The 24,214-nt window shown below is 38.8% G+C and overlaps 3 long non-coding RNA genes across 5 annotated transcripts; 2 read left to right on the top strand and 1 right to left on the bottom strand.

The window, feature by feature from the left end:
- Positions 1-849: 849 nt before the first annotated feature.
- LOC108493277 lies at positions 850-22,845 on the bottom strand. Of its 3 annotated transcripts, XR_001873424.1 has the most exons (5): positions 22,677-22,845; positions 16,699-16,910; positions 16,360-16,520; positions 14,534-16,182; positions 850-1,269 (listed from the first exon to the last, which is right to left on the bottom strand). It is a non-coding gene; the product is annotated as an uncharacterized LOC108493277 (long non-coding RNA). The 3 variants fall into 3 exon arrangements; XR_001873422.1 differs by lacking the exons at positions 850-1,269; positions 16,699-16,910 and adding an exon at positions 17,870-17,955 and having other exon boundaries at positions 10,553-16,182; XR_001873423.1 differs by lacking the exons at positions 850-1,269; positions 16,360-16,520 and having other exon boundaries at positions 10,553-16,182.
- On the top strand, positions 2,838-7,454 carry LOC108493276. Its single transcript, XR_001873421.1, has 5 exons — positions 2,838-3,147; positions 5,108-5,366; positions 5,945-6,015; positions 6,753-6,859; positions 6,983-7,454. It is a non-coding gene; the product is annotated as an uncharacterized LOC108493276 (long non-coding RNA).
- LOC108493278 lies at positions 7,530-9,094 on the top strand. The gene is made up of 3 exons (XR_001873425.1): positions 7,530-7,805; positions 7,956-8,239; positions 8,349-9,094. It is a non-coding gene; the product is annotated as an uncharacterized LOC108493278 (long non-coding RNA).
- Positions 22,846-24,214: the final 1,369 nt, after the last annotated feature.

Below are 24,214 nucleotides of genomic sequence, written 5' to 3'. Positions count from 1 at the left end.
TGCAAGCTGCATTGCTGTCAAACGATAGTGATGACCCAGCCACACTGTCTAAAGATGTCAGGGGAAGAGAAAAACCAGACTCCTACAAGTGACATAGCGAATATTCCTTTCCTGTTACAAATTCCACATAAAATCTAAGTAATTACTTGGCTGCAGTGATACTTAGTCTACAGGACAATGCGTTTACAGGCATTTAGGAACAGCAGTTAACAATAATACTTGCATATGGGTTTGATATCTTGTGTTGTTAAAACAAATCAGCAAGTCTAGACTGTAATTTGCTGAAGCAATTTATGGTTATTTCATGGCTTTTTTTCTCCAAGTAGAGGTGAATACATTCCACTATCTCAAGACGAAAGATGGTAGTGCACATTCTTTTCGTTTTAACTGTAAGACTGATCTGAAACAGAAGGATTAACATCCTGATTTTCATACCACATTAAAAACTGCCCTAAACTATTAGTGCTTTATTCCACTATGATTTTCAAATATTTTGGGAACTGCTGATTAATTGTGAAAAAACACTGCTGCAGCCATTTCTTCACAAATTAGTAAGCTGAGACCATCAATATAATAAGTCAGTAGCAGAGCAGGGAGCAAGGACCCATATGGGAAACCCTCAGCTGCCTTATATTGTTACTGAAGTCATCAAAGTGTAACAGCTGATGGTAGTTGAGGGTTCCCATTAGCTTTTCAATGCTGGGCTCCTGCTCCACTAGCAAGGCAAAACAAATGCTTTTTTGTATTTCTGGAAACATTGCAACATTGCTTTATGACAGATTTGCCAATACTTTTCTTCTAGGTGAGCAAGTACTTGCAGGCAATTTTTTCACTATATTTTCCAGCCTTATTGCAAGTCTGACACAGCATCAAAATCTGTATAACACAAGAAGACACTGGACTCATTCTGCTTAGATATGATTGCATTTCTGAAGAATGTAACATGATATACAGATAAATAAACAAAAAACCCCCCAGGCTTTCCAGAGCTAAGAAATACTTTCCCAGTGAGAGCTTGATTTCCTTGTACCTTTCAGCCAGAAAGACCAGTCCCCGTTCTACAAGGCTGGTGCCAGGCTCTCCTCTGTGGTACACTCTGATGCCAAGTTCCCACATGGATGAAACTGTTCCCAGATAAGGGACCCAAAGGGGCTCTGAGATCTGCAGCGAACTTTACAAAGCCATCTCCCATCTGTCTGTTCTCTAAAAGGGAGGCTCCTTGAAGAGTGTGGACCATGGCTTCAGGTCAATTGCCAGCAAATGAGCACACTTAGCAATAAAAGAAAATGGATTTATACAGATTAGCCATTAGATGACTATGAATCAGAGGAAAAAATAGGTCATGCCTTTGTTATAAAATTTTGTAAAGAAAAAGTGGGAATTTAGCCAACAGAAACCTTTTCATTTGCATGGACATCTATGCCTTCCAAAGCTAATCAGTTATTATACTGAAGATCTTTATGAACATGATGGAGTCTTGTACTGTACTACTATCTTTTTTCTTTATTTTTTTTATGCTTATGTAGATGTATATGAATTACATTCCCATAATGTAATGTTTAGGTAATTGTCTTGGTTTACTGCAATTGTCATACTGACAGATAGACTTTGAAAGAACAAATGCATTTACTGCTCCTAGAAATCATCAGATTATGAATTTACAAGGAAGCATGCCTTTTTGTTAAGAAGGTAGAATGTCCATCATCCTCTATTAGTACAAAGTGGAATAACTCCACTGAAGTTAGTGATTTGCTACAGTATCCTGTTTTCATTAAAAGTAGAGGTGTGTTATGAAAGACATAACTATATACTCATTGTTTGTTAACCTTAACTAATACCCAAGCTCCTAGATGTCCATCTCACGTTTTCCAGCGGCTCCTAATTTCTGTGCTTCAGATGAGCATAAATGCATCATTTTGTGGTAGGAAATTAAAGACTTGCTGTTTTACAGAGCACTACATGAGCATCTTACAGCATTGCACAGACCATAACTAATCGAACCTTTGAACCTTCCAGGACATGGGAGAAGGAAGTTGGATTGGACTTCTGTTCCAAATAGACTGCAGTTTGTAACAAGCCACCTCATTTCAAATTATTGCTCTTCTGACATTATTATACTTTGGGCTGTGTTTGGTTTTATTTTGTATTGCCCATATGGAATGCAGTTTCTCTGTAACTTAATCCTTAAAACATCAGTTCTAAGAAAAGATCCTCCTTCATGTAAGAGATATGTGTGTTTATCAAGGTTATTAAGAAGCAGACGAGATTCTACAGGCTGGCACTTAGAATTCACTAAATGGGTAAAAAAGCCTGGTTTTATGATCTAAAAAGGCCATAGAAAGACAGGCATGAAACTATGTGATTGTATTGGGGCAATCTACAAGTATTAGCTGAATATCTGTCCCCTACTTGTTCAGAGAGATGTGCCAGGTTATTAAATTGACAATCATAAGTGAAAAATGTCCTGGGGCTCACACTGGTGTTTGTAGGAGGCCTCTGCCCCTGTAAGATGTTTTTGAAATTTCCATGTGCCATTCCAGGATGTGTGTCATGGCCTCTTCTGAGAAGAATGAAGTCACTTGGCCTTTGGCCTCATGACTTCCAGCACACTCCAGGAAAGGAGTTTCTCACCAGGAGCCATAGCTACAATGTCTTCTTCTTCAATTACCCTCCTAGCTGTGCCAGACTATATTAACCCTTACTAAGCACATATGCTGCCACACTCCCTTGGATGCCTACGCTAGGGAAATCTTTGGAACGGCTTATTGCAGTATCTGTTGTAACAGGGAACTGCAGCAGGAGTGATTTCAGTCTCTCCAGTAAACAGTTCGTGCACAGAATCTGATTTATTCTTTTGCCTTTCAACATCTTTTCTCTAACACAGAAAGTTTTAAAATGGTATAAAAATCAACTAAATACAAAGTCCCTACAGTCAAATCAGATGTAATCCTCTCATATTCCTTTTCTCCTATGACTTCTGTCAACAGTTTGCTCTTCAGTGCAGGATGATGGTGCTGGAATGTGACTGTGACACCACAACCACTGACAGTCTGATCGGACCAAAGCTGTTACTGTCACGGGCAGGGTAGATCTGGGCTCAGCAGGGATATGTATTTAACCCCCCTGAGCCCTGTGCCAGATGGGAAGGTAAAATGAGTCTTTCAGATCACCCTAGGGTCCTCCCAGCAAGCACTCACATTTCTCTGTATATGACAATCACTATATCTGGCAAGAAGCCATGTATTTAAACAAATATTTCTAACTAGACCCTTGACTCTTACCACTATATTAAAGGGCTAAAGGTATTAGATTTGTGGATGTGTTCAGACAAATATTCTACGTGGTATTTTTTTTATACTCCTAAACATTTCTGACAGTGTCTTTCATGATCTCCAGTCCAAAGGCTTTTCCAAACCTCCTAACATCCAGAAAGTAGGAGAAGTCCCAGGTGTCATCTTTTGCTGTTTTCTCTGCTAAATCATGTAGAAGATCAGAGAGAATTTATTTTCTAAGAATTTGAAAAGCTAGCTAATACAAAACCAGAAATACTGATTCATGAGTATCCCCCCCTAACACAGGACTTCTTTTTATTCCACTTTCGCTAATTAGCATGAAAAATTACCACTGTAAAACAATGCATTTGTATCTAGCTTTACTGGAACAGGCTCCCCAGGGAAGTGGTCACAGCACCAAGCATGCCAGAGTTCAAGAAGTGTCTGGATGACACTCTCGGGCACATGGTGTGACTCTTGGGGATGCTCCTGTGCAGGGCCAGGAGTTGCACTCAATGATCCTTGTGGGTCCATTCCAACTCAGCATATTCTGTGATTCTGTGATTCTGTGATTCTGTGAAGTGGCACTGATGTAAATGCAGAACAACTATATTGAATTGAATTTTCTCCTGATTTTCACCAGTGTGAAAACATTATTGGCCTGTCCTTTTTCTCAGAGCCCTTACCCTTCATCTGGAAATCAATCATTGCTCCAGATGAAATGACGTTTGACTAATGACAGGAAACCAGTATCAGAAAACCAGCTTATAACATACCACATGCAATACACATAGCAGTCAGGCAAGACTAAGGGATTACAGCAACCCTACCATTTATGACTGCTTAAAAACTATGTACAGCTTTTACCAGGGGAGAAAACAGAGAAAGAATTATAAATTTTTCACAGTAGGTCTAACTAAGAAAATTATTACTTGCAAGAAGGTATTTCAAAACACTTTACTGAGGGTGTGCTCATTTCATCTGCTGCTGCTGTTCATCCCTGTCCTGAATTTTTGGGATAAGGAGTTTTCTGGCCCATGGGTCTTGGCTGAGAATGGCCTTCTCTCTCTCTTCTCACAAACCACACCAAACGACCATGAGCTGTAGCACAACTATCTTAGACACTTTTCTTCTCAAAACACTTTTTTCAAAGTAAATACAATTGACAATCATAAAGTTACAAGCTCCATTTGCAGCTGAACAGTAACTGAACAGTTATATTACATATTGGATCCTGGAACCAAGTATTTGGTGGGAGAGGACCAGACCCTCCTGGGTACTGCAGCCACGCAGGACTGCACTGAGCCATAAACTAGCCTGGCCACTCCAAAGTTTGTATCTCCAATCCTTCTCTATGAATATGGTTTTTCAGCTGCTTTAGACTTGTCTTGAACTCCCTGATAAGGCAATGCTTAGTCCTTCAGTTGGAAATAGCATTTTCCTTGTTCCTAAGAGTTTCACCGGGAAGCAATCACTCAACCCACCTCTGCCCGTTAGAGCCACAGTGAACTCCTCATGTACCTCCAGCTTAGGGTCTGGCTCCACAAATGGTGATTCCAGAGCTTGCTTTCTTAAATCTCCATTCCTGGCCTCAGTCTGTGCCTCACGGAGCATTTGGCTGAGCTCAAGTACATTAAGATGGTATTGCACAAACTTCTCTCTGCATGGTGTGCACACAGCAAAGACCCAACAGGGGAAGGAAAAGGGGAGATGGCTGTGCCATGTCTTACAGGCTTTGTAGATAAAAAGTATCAACTCTAGCATTCAAAGGGGAAGAATTTTTTGTATGTCATTCTGTGGTTGTAAAACAAGATATTCTTTGAATTCTTTGGCAGATCCGTCAAGCCTGATTGGAGAAAGGCAGCCACTGGGCCTCTTGGAGGGAGTTCTGTGTTATTCTGGTACTCCCCAAAGTTATGCTGAGTTGAAGAAGAGTGGACCAGCCAGCTGGCTTCTGGTTGACACCAGAAGAGTGATGAGGGGGAGAGGGACAATAAACTGAATGCAGACTACACACAACAGATCAGAAACATGAAACAGGAGGACCAGAGAGAGCTGTGTGAGTGCCTGCTCTCTGAAGGACTTTAAATACTGGTATGATCCCCACCAGATTTTTGGTTCATGTTTCCACAACCTGAAGCTACCAAAATTTTTTCTATTTACATAATGCAAGATTTGCAGGGTATTCAGCAACACATCCCAGGGTCCACCCTACAATATCTATATAGATATGACATAAGTGCAGCTCTTCAACATAGTCTTATGTTGGTATGTTTGCCTAATCAAGGTAGGTTATCACAATATTAGTGTTTTAACCAATGTGATAAGTTTCTGGGATGGTAGAAAGCTGATTTTAGTAGATGATTGAAGAAATAATCCTACTTAGGATACAGTTTTTGCAATAGGAATAGAAGAAATAAGCATAATGTGATACCAGAACCAAGAGAAAAGGAGTATATAACAATGCCAAAATTATAAAAAGAGAGGAGAAAGACATTTTTGGGAAAGACAGTCCTTTACATAAATACTTCAGTTGAGTTGGTAAATGGAAAAGAGTTCCACTGATCTTGTTTACTGTTCCATCAATCCATTAGATATTTCTGTAGTGCTGTTTGTTTCTTTAATTTGACATTACCACTTATATGTCTTGTGAAATACCATTTGAATGCCAGGGCAACTGAGATTTTGGAACACACTGTTGACAGCTGTTTTGGAACTACAAATACGATGTGTGCTACATCTGGTGAGTCCAGAGTGAAAAAATACAATGGAAAAGCAAAATTTCTCATTTGGAGCTGCTGTGCAGGGTTTACAATATCCAAATACCTTACTCAGTAAAGGGACTGTTTAATGACCTACCCACAGAGATAGTTTTTTATAATCAGTACAAAGATTGATTTGAGTATTTCTGCAAAGCTGGTCCATTCTTTCTAACTAGGAAAACTGACACAGAACATGAAAGAGAGATGCTTTAAATGCGTGACTAAATTAAATCAGTGAATCAATAAATGATCTAAAAATATTTTGTCATTAATTTTCATGACACAGCCATGACTATGCCAAGCAAGGCATCATGTGCACTCAAGCCTAATAAAGTCTCATACCTATGACTCACTGGCAGAAGTAGCAGCTGGCCTCCTGGAAGCTGCAATGAATAATCAAGGGATTTTTTGGTGTCAGGCTAACATTGTAGACACTACCAAGTGAAAGAGAGTGAAACCAAAAATAATGTACTTAAAAAAGTTAGAAGCATAACAGCCAGGTGAGCAGTGTTATCTCTGCCAGCTCCAGAACTGACTATTCTTCAAAGTGAGTTTTGGTGTGTGGGTATGTGGGTGATCTAGATGTCTGCACTGATCTGCTCTTCTCCTAGTCCTGTTATTTTACCAAGAGAAAGAAAGAAAGACTAAACTAGCAACAGAAGAGACTGGCATGCACTCTACACTGCTTCTTTTTCCCTTTCTTTCTTTCTTTAAACAGAGGTGGAGGTATCAGACTGTGGAATAGGAGTGTCAGACATACTGATGTTGCTCTGGGTCCCTGAACTGATTCGGGCTGACCATTCAAATATGAGAACTTCAGTATAGGTGGGTACTTGGCACTCAGAAGACAGTGCCCTCAGTACTTACAGGAATCTAATGGGGAACTGGAGAAATCACAAGGTCATCTGTTAATTCAGACACAAATTTTCCTTTCAATTTATGTTTCAGATGGCAAATTTTTCTCAAGACTTAATGTATGGGACCATGAGAGGAACTGATAGAGCTAAAAATAAGTATTTTTTTTTTTCCAATTAAAAAGGTGCACAGTGATATTTTAAATGTCAAAGAAATTATAATTCAGGCTTTCATTGTATTATTATACTATGCTGAAGCTAACAGTTTTCCATTACTCCCTAAATAATATGTAATAATGATTTGAATAATATGTAATAATGATTTAGTGCACAGAATAAAAAAAAATTAAATATTCATATTGAACCACAAAAGTTCTGGAAACCATATAACATCTGGGTGCAGAGAAAACCCTAGATCACCCAACCATTGTTTGGCCATTGTTTCTGCAAGTAAAACCTCACTAGCTCGTTCAAGTTTGAAATACTACACAGTCTCTCAAACCTATTCTGGATGAGGGAAAACCGAAAATTAACATTTCATAGAGGTAAAATTGTAGTTCAAACTTTCTCTGACATTAAGGTGAATAAGAAGAAAGGTTTCTTAAATATAAGAGAACAATCAGGAATGTACAGGTCTCTCATCTAACAAACAATAACTTTTTTATGGTCAAGTTTTCTCTTCTTAAGAGAAAAATGGAGCTGACTAAGTAGCTTTGATATTTTCTCCATTTTCTTTTCCTAACAGTAGCTTTCACTTCATGTAAAATCATTCTGTGGTTGATATTCAAATCCTTTAAATATGTAATTTTCCCAAAAGCTAAAGTCAAGTTCTTTTTCTACTTCTTTAATACAGATTGATTAGATTGAGTGTCAGAACTCAACTAAGACCTTCTAATGATGGAGCTTGCTTCAGGAAAGTGAGTACTTCAACAACAACACTCGTGTTTTATTTCAGATGGAGAAAGTCTTTCTTTTGAGGTTGCACATTTCTGTGTACTGCAATGATCTGGATGGGATTTAACCCCAAAAATCTAAACACTTACATTTTGTACTTCTATTTGCTACAGGGCCTTCAACAAGGAGTTGTAGTGCTCTCAGGCTGTCCTAGGCTCTACTGAACTTCTCAAAATATGACAGCAGGGGAAGATTATTTTGATGACCACCTGTTCTTAGTTGGCTGATTTTGGCAAGGATTCCTGCATTTCCATGATACAATCTCACTGGCTTCAAATGAAAATACAGCCTTGAAACTGGAAGTGAAGAATGAGTATGATGCTGTGCTTGAACAAGAATATGCTGTTGCAGGCACAGAAGGAGGCACTCAATAGGAATCACCACTTTAAGCACAATGGTGAAGACAAGTCTGGATTTTCTTGTCCAGAAACCATCACCAAAGCTTCTAAGTGCATCCCAAGTGCATTTCTAACTGGCTTTATCAAATGTTCTGTTCTTCCTTCCAGACTCTGTTAAGCTTCACTGTCCTGGGCACTGATGTGTGCTGGAGAAAAAAGGGGCATCTTGATGCCAGATCCTCTGCTCAAAAGGGGATTTGTGGAACTGTGCAGAGTTGGAGAACACTCCATCCACCTTGAATAATATGGTACAGTGAGGTCAGACTGTTGTTATGTGGCACAACACAGCCTTGAAGAAGGATATAGTGCGGACATGAATGATCCTCAGCTCCCCACCAACCCCACTTTTGCTTCAGAGATGTATTCAGTATTCAAGGCTGGCACTCAGTTCATTAGAAGCACCCTGTCTCCAAAAGCCAGAAGGCTGAAAAGATTTAGGAAAGAATCAAGGAAATGTCAATAACCAAAGCAGTCCCCTTTCCAGCCCATCCTATCACCTTCTCACGCATTATAACATACCCATGATACTTTTAGTTTAGGAGGAACATTCTGGATTGATAAATAGAAATCAGAAATATGTGGGAAGTACTACTCTCAGGAATAAATGTTGCTGGTGGAAGGTCTGCATTTCCAAAAATGCATCACTCCTTGAAGGCTACAGTGTGTAGAAGAACTTGGGCACCTTTATTTTTAAAATATGCAAGTGTAAAAAGTGAATTTCTACTTTGCTCTGAAATTAAGCAACATTGATTGTGTTTTTATAATGTCATTAAAAATTTTAAGATTTCTTGTAACTATAAGAATATACTGGTTTTATGTGACACAAATGTGTGCATTAAGAAATTTTGGCTGGACAGAACATGAAATCAATCATATTAGGATCATCCTTTTCCCAGAACAAAAATGTCAACCAACCAAGTTTAAAAAAACAATTTGCCAACTCCCTTCCCTTCTACTCTACTTCTTTAAGACACACTGCATCTTAATTAATTAGACTTGATTTTTGGGGGGTTGATAGTATTACCATTTTAGCAATTCTCCAGTCATCCACAAAGTTTGTTATGAAGTCTAGATTCAACTTTACATTGACATACAGTAAAATTAAACAGAAGTACATCTTAAAAATTAGAAGAAAATGAGACAGAGAATATACGCCTTTTGGCTGCCATTTCAGGGTAGTATAGGCAATGTTCAGGAGTTCTCTAATGTAATACTTAATTTGGCTTTATTTAACTTATTCTGTAGTGTCACAAAATGTGCCATAGTCTTTGGCTTTGATTTTGCAACAGCATCTGCCTGAGTAGATCCTTATGAAGTCCCCTTCCTGAATGAGAGCTTAGATATTGTAAATCTATCCCAGTCATCCCTAAAGAGAAACTGGACTTTTTGACTGTCTGCACTCAAACCTCAGCACCTCCAGATGTAGCACGCATCTCAGCCTTCACTTCAAAACAGCTGTCAAGAATGTGTGCCAGACTTTCAGCTGTCATGCCATACAGTCAGGATCCCACACAACATACAAATGGTAAAGTAGAATTAAATAATGGTACATGATACCAGAAGAAAAATGCAATAGAGTTACAAAAGGCAGTGGTCATGCTCACTGACTTTACAAGAGTCAAAATTTTTCTGCTGGAGTGAGTTTAATACCAGAGAGTTCTAAAAATCATGAGTTTAAGATGTAGCTGCATTTGTTGAGAAAATATCTGCCTAACATATTTTTAAGAAAGGTGTCTTAAAATTTATCTGGACAAAATACCCCTTCCCTTTAATTTAGCTGTTATTTACTGTTCATGTAAAGCTCTTCTGTTCATGACTGATGAAGCACAGTGTGTAACTTGCAGTCTCCACATTGTGGTGTAGAAAAACCCTCTGAAACTGCCTTTATGTAAAATTTGGAATGATTTCATCAATTACTAACACTCTTCCTCAATATAAGTAGAACTTTAGTTAGTAGCGTACTTGACGAGGCAGATTAAGCTGACAACTTTCATTAGTCAGACATACAACCATTGTAAAAATCTTCCAAACCAGAAGGTTAGGCTTGAGAAATGAGACACTGGTGTTGGCAGATTCAGAGATATTTTTTCAACTTTATACAACAGTTCATCTGTGCCATTATAAATGGCAGAGAAAGTAATACACTGAAATAGATACTGATGGCCTGATACCGAAAGAGGCCAAAAAATAAGGAAAATTTAGATGGTCCTGATTAAGCAGTTTTATTTGTTGAATGCTATGACCACAAGCAAACCAGTTGAACTGAAACTCAGGTAAATACTTTTGCACTGCATTTTGAAATAAACATCATCATCAAAATAGGTGTGCACAAAATATATTGTGAGAATTATTTCATTAAGTATCTATATGATATGGCATTTAATTTTGTGTAAAGGCACTGTATGTTATTAGTTACACAGTATCAAATGAGGAAAAGCCCTCTCAGAGGTTCTCTAGACATTCTAGACATTGCTTTTATGCAAGATCAAGTCAGGCGAGATGATCTAATAGTCTCTTGTGACAATAACATTTAGAAATCTGTGAAAAAGTTTTAATAAAATATAAACCCAAAGATGATCTGGTATTTCTAAGTCTTTTAAGCTTTAACATTTCCCCACACCCCATCTCCCCACCTCCCAGTTTAGTGTTTATTTCAAAGTAATCAAAGTTTTTATTTCAGAATTTCTTGTGTATTTAAGCACATTGGTGACACTGGTTGTCCACTTTCCTGTTGTTATTCTAGAATTCAGTAGCAGTGGTGGTGGTCTAAGTAGTTAAACTTCTCATTCACTATTTGCAAAATTAAATAGAATGTTTAAAATGAAGTATCGGACCACAAAAATCCATCAACTTTATATTTTAAATGAATACCCTATAGATTTTTCCCTAACCCCCCATTTTACAACTTGCATGTTATCTTAAAAACTTGTCCCTTGTCCTTATAGCAGCCTTGCAGTACCTGAAGGGAGCCTACAACAGAAATGAAGAGGGACTTTTTCAAGGACATGTACTGACAGGACAAGGGGGAATGGCTTTAGGCTGAAAGAGAATAGGCTTACATTAGGTAGTAAGAAGAAATTCTTTACTGTGAGAGAGGTGAGGCACTGGAATGGGTTGCCCAGAGAAGTTGTGGATGCCCCACCCCTGGAATCATTCAAGGCCAGGCTGGATGGGCTTTGAGTGGTCAAAGTTGTCTCTGCCCTTGGCAAGGAGGTTGGAACTAGGTGATCTTCAAGATCCCTTCCAACCCAAACCATTCTGTGACTCTATTAAATAAGAATCCCATTAACTCCTGATGGACATAATGCCCTGACAGGTTAGCTATAATAAATGAGATACTTTGATTATTATAGTATTTTCAGTATGTCCTGCTAACGCTAAATTTAGACACTACCACTCATTGTATTATTTGCTCCCTATTAATGTAGCCTGTCCTTTTATTCCTGCCAAACAGCACTCATCTACTTGTTCCCAATGAGAACCTTACATGTCCAAATTAACTATTTCTAGATCATCACTTCAGAAACATTTCACTCTTTCAATATTTCAGTTTTATTGAACATCACTCATTTTGGTAAAGGAATTATGAACAGATCTTCGTAACACAACAGCAATTTTTCTACTGTAGGCCACCTAAAACTAAAAATGTAGTTCAGTTGCAGAGTGGGTTTGCTTTTTTTTTCCCCGTTTTTGAAAGATTGTAGTGACTATGTAGAGCTAATACAAAGTTCGGGCATTTGCTTGTGTTTTTTAATTAATTCATAGAATATTCTGCAGTAATAACAAAATGTGTATGTTCAGATGCTATTAATGAACATCAGTTTAAGAATCTACATAAAGAGCTAGACTAAACTAGTTTTCTTTTGCTTTGTATCCACTTAACAGCAATGGAAAGCACTCAAAGACAGTTGTACTTACTTGACTTTTGCATACCAGTTTCACAGACCCAAAGAATTATGTTTAAGCGAGCTGCCAAACCTGGGTTTGGTGCCAGACTCAATACTCTTACTTTATCACCAGCTGACCCACTGCTGTAATTCTAATACTCACTTTCTTGCTATACACTCATATTTCCTTACAAATAAGATTCCACAGTCACTGCAACATATCCCCCATTTCTAGGGGTTAAAACATGACTGGAAAAGTCTGTAGCCTACAAAACTACTGCTAATATTCACCTGAGTTTCTACCTGTGCTTATAATCTCCATAAGGCATTGGAATCACTAAATTTTATGGGTATCTGTATCTAAACTTACAATATTCACTGTAGCCTGACACTATCCCAATTGGTTTCCAGCAGAATTCATGCCAGTGGGCACAGTCTGGATCTGATTTGGAGGATGCGATGGAAATAGGGATCGTTAAAAACACCCCATTATCATATGGTCTGGTAGTTGGCTACAGTGCTGTTCTACAATCATGATTTAGTACAGATGTTTCATTTAAACTCTAGGTTTATAAAGGTACACATTTTTTTGGTTTACTCTGATTATAACCACAGTCTACTCCTCCCCAGTAATCAACTGCTAGAATTTGTCAAATGTTGTCATTTAATATGTGGGTCACTTCCAGTGCTGTGTTTGTTGCATGGAATGCTCCACTTCCATAGAAACAGATGTTTTAACTTAACAGCAGAAAGAGCTAAACAAGTGCATGTGAAGGCGCAGTGCAAATAATGTGTTTCATTTCTGTTATTTATAGCTGTCCACAGCTATCATAATTTTTTTATTTGAAAATTATTAAATCAATTACAAGAAGTTTATTTGCAGATACTGCCAAGAATGATGCATCCTAGGCAACTGCTTCTGGGGAAGTGTCTTCTTCTGGGCCATTGCAGAGGCATTTCAGTGAAGTCAATCCATTTCTGAAAGACTACAGTATAACAGGGTCTGTACACTAGGCCTCAGGTTATACATAGGAAAAAAAAATACCCTCTTTAGACCTCCCAGCCCTTCTGGCAGATATGTCAGGTGTTAGGGCAGTGGAGCTAGATTGTACTTAACTCCTCAGCATATTTGAAGAGGGCAAGACCAGCTGAAATGATGGTTAGCAGGAAGACTCATGGGAGAGGGCTCTGGCTGGAAAAAGGCTGAGCTGAGAGGATGGGTTTCTTCCTTCTTTCAGTTTTATTTGACTGAAATACATCCCACCCAAACTGGGAATTGTGTTTATATGAAAAACTAGTAATAGTCTTATCTAAAATGCAAGGGGGAAATATTTTTTTGAAACACAGAACTATTTCCACATACCAGAATGAAGAAACAAATCAGCCATCTGTGAAATTCTTTGCTCTTTAAAATCCTACCTGACTAGTTTCGGGTCACTGTAGGAGCCACTGATTTTTATAACAGAAGTGATGTTTGAAAGCGAGCCATACTGCATACTTTCCAAAGCACACAGACAAAATAATTTGCAACAGTGCTGTAATATTCCACATCCAGGGGCAGATCATGTAAAGAGTGAGCTGTGTGCAACCAAGGTAAGCACTTACAGCTGATACTAACATCACTTCCCAAACAGATCCCATAATTTTTACACTTGAGCCACAGGCAAGCCTGAAAGTACGGGCCAGATTACTTTAAAAGTTCACTGTGTTCCCTTTCACGCCCACCCAAAATGCCCTGGACGTGTACTCCACCCACCTATCCAGGGGTTTCTGTGCAGTAGTCAGAGCCAGGCCAGATGAGAGAAGTATCTATGTTAGGAAAGCCTCCACAAATGTGGGACACAAAAGCAGTAAACAAATCAATGGGATACCGACCAAATGTGTTCCACATTTGTGAAAATAACAAAGTTGAGTCAGGAAGAAAGGTTTATGTGTCTTCTCCTCATACAGTCCTTCCCAAAGTACTTTCTTTCAATCCCCCCAAAATTAAATCCAGCCCGGACAGCAGCAATATTTGTGAGTACACAGCACAGATCAAATGCATTACAAAGCCACTGACAGCTCCACGTGGCTTGGCATGAGGCACAGCTCAAATGGCTGAGCAGGTGTTTCCTCCCACAGTCCTCCTCCGTGCACAGGCGCTCTCTGAGTGACAGGGATGTGCCACCGCGTGGCACTGCTGGAAGGAACACCTGCCACTTGCAGTGGACCCAAGCTCGGGAGCCAGGCTGGCAACTTCTTCCCACACAACTCTCAAATCTCTGCCTCTGCCATGAATTCCTGCATGGTAAAATCTCTGAAACAGTTCTCTAGTCGTGAGAAAGACCTTGGGACACCTGCCTCCATTTGTACGAGTGACAGAAAGCCTCTCTGAAGGGACTTGTGAAACCACAGGAATGAGCTCACCTCTCCTAAACAGGTTACACAGCATCTGGGAGCTCCACAGTTTGGTGTCCAGTAGCTGTACTACAGCAACAGAAAGCAGGCACACAGGCAGTATGGAACAGAACTGCTCTTCAACATCAAATTTATATTAAACATTAAATGTAAAAAAATTAAATTACTGAAAAGTTTGTTCAAAGTTTCTGCTAATTCATTTTTCTATTAAAATCTTGACATTAAAAAAAAATCACTCAGGGCTATTAATTAAAACTGTGCTTTGGCACATCTTTAATGAGAGATGGGAATTTTTGAAAGCTGGGATATCTGGAAGGCTTTTTAAAGTCTTTTCAGTGTATTCAAACAAAATGTTTAATGTCCACCCATAGTAAGTGAGCACGGTCCAACCCAAGCCAATAAAGAAAAATACTGTCAGCTGATGGCTTAAAAACTTACACTTTAGACAAAAAGAAATAAGCCATCATGACTGTTTGGCAGCAGATCAATATGAAGATATCTTGCATTAATGCGTTATATATTTAGGGGTGGGGGATTTTATTTATTCAGTGAACTCAGTCCTTTCCTGCAGCAAATTTTCTACAGGGGAAGTGCTATAAATTTGTTTTGAATTAATTTTTGTCTTAAAAGTAAAAAGTCAATTCATGGTACAATTTACATGAATGAGCCATTTCATACTTGAAATTTAGAATTTCATTGTCCACCTGAGTCATTTATTATTTTTTTTAATCTTTGTTGGATGATGTAACCTTTATAAAGTGGGCAGAAGAACCTCAATAATTTACTGGGACTGTCATTCATTTAGAATCCTGGTTAAAGAAGGAAGATGTATTACACTAGCACTGGATAAGCAGATAAAGGAATACTAGGGTATTACATAGTTTCCTTGCTTTCTTAACTAATAAAATCATTATTATCCTAGATATATTGTCTTCATATTTAATATATGCTCTCTTCCTGAACAAATGAACCAAAGAAACATATTGCAATAAAACTCAACTGATTTAGTAGACCTCAAAATCCAGAATCGTTTTATGCATGAGCTATGCACAGTTTTGCCTGCACATTATAGTCACATTTATCTTTCTTCCTCTCATATGGTTATTTGCTATAGAGTCTGGAAAAAGGATTTGAGGATCCAACTTGAAATACCAATGAGAAAAAAGTCTTACTCTGTGATGTTAAGTGTGTCCTCTTTCTGCTTTCCTTTCTATTACACCTATTTTCTGTTCACTAGCTAACTAATCTTCGGGACAAACCTAAAATGTAAGGAAAAAGTTATAACAAATCTACAGTTTGCTTTCTGTACCTGGCACCATAGCCACGTGTCTTCTACCAAGTATTTCCACGTTCTTCAACTACTTTATTTGCTGTAAAAATTAATGGAAGAAAATATTCTCAAGAAATCCTGGCCTTCTCAGGGATTTGTGTGCTGAACATCCAGAGGTTGAAGAGGGCTTCTTGCCATCCTGCCTTCTCAAAGGGATTCCTTTCACCCCTCTGGCATGCATGGCCATGTCTTCAAGGTAAAGGCTCGCAAGCAGGTCTTTGCTCTCTCCCCTTCTTGACTTTTTTTATCATTTTACTTACATTTTTATCCTTGTTCTCAATTCCATAAATGTAACAATCTACAATGCAAGCTCCAGCATCTTCTTGATCTGAAAGACAAGACAAAGAGAGAGCTGATAAGAAAAGCAGTTTCACAAGGCAAAACTATCCTGTGACAGTAACTTGATAACAACTATTGTCATACAAAACTGAGTTTATCTATCATTCTCATTGTTTCCATTGGTTTGGTTTCTTTTTTTTTTTTTATTTCAGTTACCACCACTCACCACTGGTATTTTGCAGAAGAGAGCTAGATGCAAGAATAGACATTATCTGCACATATGCTTCTGTCATCTCAGCAAAACCCTCCTCCCACTTTCAGCATGTGCTTGCACTCAAAACGCAGATGAGGAAGCTCATCTCCTTTGGTGAGCACCAGACTGTGACCCTGGGAGGGGAAGCAGCAAGACATGCATGGGAGGTACCACCAGCAAGAGATACCAGCTAAAACCCGACAAGTGCAGCCTCTGAACTGTCTCTGCTGCTGCTGCCGCACACCTTCCACAGCCCTGCTCCCAAAGCACCACCTGCCAGTACTGACACAAACATTCAAAACTATCACACACCTGATCTATGTATGAGTCAATTCAATCCTCCTCCACTACTGTTTCTAACACATGTTCACTGAACTGCAAGATTCAATACTCCAGGCACCTCTGCCACTCCTCTTGAGCCTTCTTCAGGTGCCTCAATCACATAAAGCTGGAACACGGCTGCAGCCTATAGGTAGATATGTTTATATGTCATAAACTTAATTTTGTTAAAATCAATGGAGGCTCTGAAAAAAAGTAAACAAAAAAATGCAGGATGAACAATAAAATCAGGTAAGTCCTAGACAAGATGTCTTCAAAATCTTGAGTTTTATTTCCTTCAGGTGTTTTACCTTTTCCAAGTAAAGAAAAATGTGTTGTGGGAAAACACATTTGTCTCAGCATCCCAGCCCCTTCTAGGGATTTCTTCTAAACCCCAAATCCTCACTCAGCACACAGCGCTGTCAAATTTGGTAGTGCTAGAGTTGTTTTGATGGGAAGATCAAGCAGTTAAATCACAAGAGGCAGAAGTAAATTAACTTTTTCTAAACTACCTAATGAGACTGAAGAAAAAGCTGAGTCTTTGCAATTTCTATTTAGAATTTCAGAAATGAATTTGTCTACTAAAGCTCACACAAAACTAAATACTGTTTTGTCAACACTGGCATATATGGGAAAAACTCAATTGGACAAAAATCCACAAAACATGTATTTCCAAATCAGTTGCTTGCATACTAGAAAGCTGTCATTTAGAGGGTTTCAAGATAGTATTTTGTGATGTTCTATTTGGTATTTTATTTTACATTATTTTATTATGCCTCATTAAAAAGGAGTTACTTTCCATTTTCAGAATCCTTAAAGATATCATCATTAAGCTCACATAAAATTTTCACTGAAACATCTTTTATTTCCTTTCTAAGCCAAAAGAACTTGTGTTTGACAATGAAGCAGCTGGACACATGGATATTGCATGTGCATAATACATATTAACATTACTATACCTAAATAAAGCAAAAATAAAAATTTTAGAAAAATTAAAATTAATATAATACAATGCAAGAATTATGTTCATCATTTAAATTAAATTTTACAATACCTTCAATATATTTTTCATCAAAATAAAATTTAAAGGAAGTATTTCAGTATAATCCAAAGCAACATCTTAATAAAAAAACATTTTGTGAAAAAATTCTCACATATACTCAACTTGTATAGGGACTAACCAGGAAATAAGCTTAGCTGTTAGTCCCAGAATCAGGAGGCAGAAACATCCACTTTTCCTTTATTATTTATCTGGAAATTGACATTATTCACTTTTACTTCCTGCAAAATTGTATAAAATGATAAAATATATAAAAAAGAAAAATACTGTAACATAAAATAAAATTAATGTTTGGTTTTTCTTTTTTGCTGGGAAACTCCTTTTACCTGTTTGGGGTACAATGACAAAATTCCATTCTGAGATTCCAAAATGCTGGTTTCCACTGCTAGAAAATTAAAGCTCTGACTTGGATGGATCTTTGGATTCCACCACACCGAGGTACCAAGACCTCAGTGCCGATCACTCATCTCCCTGTCTTATCTTACAGAGGTGCAATGAAACATTGATTTCTTCGTGCATTGATTTCTTCCTGCTTAGGATACAAGTGTTCAGGTATTAAGCTGATCCTTGTTTCATTTCCATGGCTGCAAAGAAACATTTTATCCTTTTAAGGGATGGACTAAATGCTCCTCACCTTACTTGTTGATATGACCACTTTTGATTACATCTGCAATCTTTCAGTCTCATAGAGCCTTCCCAGCACAGAACGTCCCAGGAGTCAGCATGTTCTCCTGGCTAGACTTGTAGCTGCAGGACATGAAGCAATTCAAAATCCTTTTGGGGCAAAGCCACCTTGTGACACATCAGCAGCAATAGGTATGAATTTCTCTGGAGTTATAGCACAGGCAATATGTGAAAGGATATTCAGAACTCCATTTTACAGGCAGCTCACACCGTTACAGTAAGCACATGCTTCACACAGGCTCTGCTCAGGATTTTCCGTGTAAAGTACTTTTTAGCCATATTATCCATGCAAGATGCATCATTGCAGTCCCCCACCAACAAAATCAGAACAGATCAATTGCTTTGTGTTTTCCCCATACATATCATCTCCTCTGTGGTAAATTCTTTCTGGTCGCATCCTTCTCCCAGTGCTGACAAGAGGGCCAGGTTGTCCAGCAGCAGAAGGAATTGTCTGGGCTGCAGTCAGTCAAAGACTACAAAACTCCTTCTCGTACTTGGGAGTTCAACTGGGAACAAAGCCACATCCAGGAAGGTGTGTATTTTCCCATCCTGTTTTATCTCTGGTGCACTTGTATCACTGAGCTTCTGTTTCCTATTTGAAATCAGTTTCCCGAACACACAGTTCCCATCTTATAGGTCTCCTGGTACCATATGCTTAGGATTCTCCTAAGCTCAACAAGCTTTAGATAAGATCAAATTAGGTATGAATCAGAAGTTCTTCATGCTCACTGCAGAACTGATCTCTACTCTCCATTTTCCCAGGATAAAAAAAAGGTTTAATTTTGCACACTCACAGGACATCTACCCCAGACTCGAACCTTTTGGAGGGTGAGGAGACAGCAGGTCTGCAAGACAGCATCATCCCAGCTCACCTGTCAACAGTACAGTGGAAAGAGAGAGACAGGAAATCTGTTCCTGCTGAGTAAACAGAAACACTACAGTCTCACTTTGCTCATTATGAAAACATCGCCACTATGTTTTCTATCCTTGAAAAAGACAAATCAAAAATGTTATTATTTGTTCTGACAATTACAATGACCTTTAAACCTGAAATTTGGCCTGCTAAGGCATTTTGGAGTCACAGTTTTTCTTAATTCCTATACAAAAATGCATTACATGTGTATTTGGAGCAACTGGAAGTACTCTGCTGTGCAGCTGCAGACAAACACAATTTCCAACAAGGTGGTTCCAACATCTGACTCCTGTTTTAACTTGGTTTGGGGGAGTCAGTTCATTGGCTGGTGGCCCCTGTGCAGATTCATGGGTTTTGCTTGCTCTGAAAGTTCAGTGCATGCGGTACCCAGTTAAACTCCCTGGCAGGTTCAGAATTCCTTTGGAGAAGTCAGCCAGGAAAGTCATCTTCATGCCAGAGAGGCACTACCTGCCCTGCACTGCCATTAATGGTCTTTTGTAAAATTCAGTAGCTGTCTCGCCTTCAGATGAGAAATATGAGGCTGTGATATAACAAAGTAATTTGATTACACAGAAATCAATCCCCCGCAAGGATTTGATAACCGCAACAAAATTTCCTACCAAATTTAACAAAATTCCTACTTAAATCATTCTATAAGCTTGTGCTAAAGCACTTTGTTAAATGAAGACTTAAGCAGAGGAAGACAGTGCCTTTGTGCTCTCTTTGGAATAACAATCTAAAATGCTTCAAACTGGGTCTGGAGTCCCTTACATCTTTTATATTGTTTCCTAAATCAGAACAATCATCTGCAGAAAAAGAGAAATGATGGAAATTTCTCAAGCCGGAAACTGTTTCCAAGCTGCATTTTTCTTGAACAAGATTCTAAAGTTGTATATTACAACTAAATTAAATTGAAATGTTTTAGGCTGTGAGGAGTCAAACTATTGCCAGTGTGCTTAGCACACTATTCCTGGAATGCTTGTAGTCTCCAATTTGTTTATTGCTAGTTAACCATATCTATGTGGGGAAAACCCTTGCATATTTATAAGCTCTACCTCTTCCTTAGGATGTCATCATTTTGGTGGAGAAGGTTATTTTAAGAATGGGAGATAATATAAAAGCACGATTTCCTTTCATCAGACTTGTCTCTCTCCCTCACTTTTCTGCTCCTAGCTCTGCATCTAAATCACCACTTTCTTCCACATCTTGGAATAAATGTTTACAAGATGCAATAGCTGGATATTTCTTGTGGGTGTACAGTCATCCCAAAACCTGGGATTTAATGATTCACATAGATTTTACGCAGAGTTGGATACATTTCACCAGAAATAAAAGGGAAAAGCAAACCTGGTTAACTATGTATTCCTTTGTACACCCTTGGCTTGTCTCAGTTCAGTAGATGGAAGCACACATGTTTAGATTAACACCTGTAATATAGTGTTGGATAAAAAATTTGTAAAATATGCTAACTTTGTAATATTTTCTTTTTTTTTTTTTTACTCAAGCTAAAAAAACCCTGTTCTACAACACACTGCTGATGGAAAGGCTGTGTTCTGAGTGAGACGTGTTTCTCGGCGAGCCTTCACATTCCAACAACATTTTTTGGTGGTCTAAGCGCAAAACATTAATTTCCTTGTAGAGTCAAAGGTTATCACACTCAGGCCCAGCCTCCCAAGCTGCAGTTCAGTGGAGCTTCACCTCAGTCTTGCCATGAAGAAGGGGATTTGCACGCAAAGACCAAGACACCACGAGATGCTGAAGCATAACAGCTTGCCCTCAGTGGAAAGCAGCTCGCCGTGCTGCTGCAGAGCTGATCACACTTCCTTTTAAGCATGGTGCATAATAATGTTGTTTTTCATGAAATTATGAACTATTAAATCTGCGTGACATATAGATGAGAGAAGAAACGTTCACAGGCCCACTGTAATTTATGAACATGTGGTGCACAGATGTTACATGAGATTTTTCTTCCCTTTACTTTTCAAAATTTGCATTCCATTTTCCCTCCTTCTCTCTAGTGTTCAAACTCTGTATTTGATGCTTTATTAGATGTCTCAGCAGGGTAAATGGATGATTAATAATTGTTGATGACAGCAATTTGGTTTCTATAAGCTGTGGAGTGAAAGATAAATATGACGGGAACAGGCATACCTATGTATGACAACTAAGCCTCTTTAAGAATGTGTTAGGGTTACCCATGATTTATGGGAATGTCACCACTGTCCCTAGGTAGGGAATACCTCTTAAATTTATCTTACTGTAATCATCACTTTTTCTTCAGGTACCTAGGGGAAAAATATCCCAAAGAAAAGAAAAGAGAAGGAGAGAAAGAAAGAAAGAAAGAAAGAAAGAAAGAAAGAAAGAAAGAAAGAAAGAAAGAGAGAGAGAGAAAGAAAGAGAAAGAAAGAAAGAAAGAAAGAAAGAATACTAATTACTGATGATACTTTTCTCATTCAAAAGTTTGTTCTTAAAGAACCCCCAACTTTCTGGAAAACTAATTTCTCCTGAAGATAAATAGTTTAAAAACTACTACAGATTTTTCTGACTCTTACTGTTACAGTGTCATCCCCCTTTGGGTCTGTAGGAGAATGGAAACTCTCTGCTTTCCTGCACCTTTTTTCTCAGCTCCATGAAATTTTCATAAGTTAAATTTGCATGTAGAAAGAGAATGACTCCACACATCTGGTAATTAGTCTGGGAAATGTTCTGATACAAGAGATTATTTGATTAAGAACTGCAGTTGAACTATATTTCTATAAATTATTCCTCTTAATTAATCATTATGCATGTTGATAGAAACCTCATCTGATTTGTTTCAAGAGTACACAGCCTGACAAAGGGTTTTTAGAAAAGGTTAGGAAGTCTGCTTTCTGTTTGCGAAGAAAATAGCAATCATGTTAAGGTTTGGCCCTTTACTGTTGCTTTTAGTCCCAAGCTCATGTATACCTGGAAACCTAAGGCAAGACTGGCCAAAAGCACAGTTAATTTGAAGGGACAGGGAGGGACTATGCTCCATGAGAGGTTCAAATACTCTGCACCGACATATTGGCCTCCTCCTCCAAGACTTCAGAAGAAACAGCAAATTTCTATTTCTCCTATCTGCCACTTTGATCTGAGCTGCTGCCAGTGTATTCCTCCACAACAATATGAATTAATGAAATCAACAGAAAACTCCCCTTAATTTAAATTGGGTTTGGGACAACTTATCTTTAACATTACTAAATTAGCTTTGATTTTGATCACCACTTAATTGTGGACAAAAGAAGAGGAAAACTTAGAAATAGGGAATATGTGACAAATGCTTCTCTGACTCACCAGAGCTGGTTTCATCACAAAACCCCACTCCATTGTGCTGAAGCAAAGCAACATCTCTCAGTTGCTGGAGCAGACAGACGAGCCTGAGGTGCTGCTCCACTCACGTTGCGGCTCCGTGGCTGGCAGGAGGCACTGCGGGCACACCCGAAACTGCTGGGTTTTGGTAGAAACTCTGAGAAAAAAACAGCAGAAAAGTCTTTTAGGCTAAAAACGGGATATAGGGCTCTTTTAATTTGATCTCATTTGCTTCTGAGGACTGGGAGAGGCCCTGATGCCCTGCCAGTGTGTTGCCCTTGTGCTGCACAGGCTGTGCAGAGGGTCCCTCCCATCAGCTGAGGCGGCTCCTCTCCAGCCTTTCTTGATGATGGTAAATGCCTTCAAATGCAAGGATATGTGATAGTTATTGTCGTGATACCAGTTTTGAACCAGTGTCTCCAGAGCTGGAACCATTGTTAGTTTTAGGCATGCAGGCAATTTTCTTCAGCTCTGCCATTAGCAGATCGTCTTCCATCTCTGCTCTCCACTTGGCACAAAGAGGGATTGACAGAGAATTTGTGTAAGTTTGGCCTGGCTCTCTTGCCCATCCTAAGCTGTCTCCTCCCCCCCTCCTGCTCTGTCAAGTGAGGGAAAAAAAAAACAAACCACAGAAAAACCGAAGGAAGTCCAAACAAAAATGGAATTATATCAAAAATATATATTTACATATATTTACAATTATATATACAATTTGAATCTATTATACACACAATAGGAAGCTCCCGGGGGGGAAAAAAAGGAAAAAGGGAGGGGGAAACAGGGATAAAAAAACCCTAAAAACAAATTCCCTCCAAATATACACTGCTAATAGAGAGCTAGCGAATAAACAAATAAAAAACCAAATTAAATACTTCCCTGAACGAGACAACAGAACTGTGCAAAGCACCACCCAACTCCCCACGCCTCCCAAAAGGACCAGAGACAACGGCAGGTGTAAGCAGGCAGGCCTTGGCTATACAAGCAAAGACCGTCTGTGGAGAGACCTGTCGCCTTCAGCCACCAGAAGAGAGAAGAGAGTGAACTCTCTTATCTGCGCCTTATTTTTATGTTGTGTTACGCTAAAGGATGATATGGAATACTTCCTTAGATTTCTGACCCCCATTGCTAAGGAAGGCCTAAAAAATCCAAAAGCCAACTACTACACAGGGGGATCGAATAAGCTCCACTTGCCAAAAACCAAATAATTTCATACAGGTGAGAACAAGTATGTTTTAATTCAGAGACATTTCCCTCTGGAGCAAAATTCTCACTTAACAGTCTGAAGCACGATGTGCCTCTGAGTGTTTCCTGTCTGAAGAACGCTGAGTGACCCAACCCAACAGTCCTCCAGTCTCCTAGTGTTGGAGCATGTGTGTCAGGTGCAAGAACATGGACAAAGGGATGAAACCTTTCAAGTTTCTCCACCTTCCAAAAAATGCTCAAACTGGCATTCAGACATACAGAATAACAACATCCTACTGTCTCAGGTTACTGAGCAGACCTTAACTTATTTTAGGATTATC

This window comes from Lepidothrix coronata, unplaced genomic scaffold (genome assembly GCF_001604755.1).
Source record: "Lepidothrix coronata isolate B3197 unplaced genomic scaffold, Lepidothrix_coronata-1.0 Scaffold15, whole genome shotgun sequence".
Lineage (NCBI taxonomy): Eukaryota > Metazoa > Chordata > Aves > Passeriformes > Pipridae > Lepidothrix > Lepidothrix coronata.
Note: the sequence above shows the minus strand (reverse complement) of the source record. Positions and strands in the feature narration are given on the sequence as shown.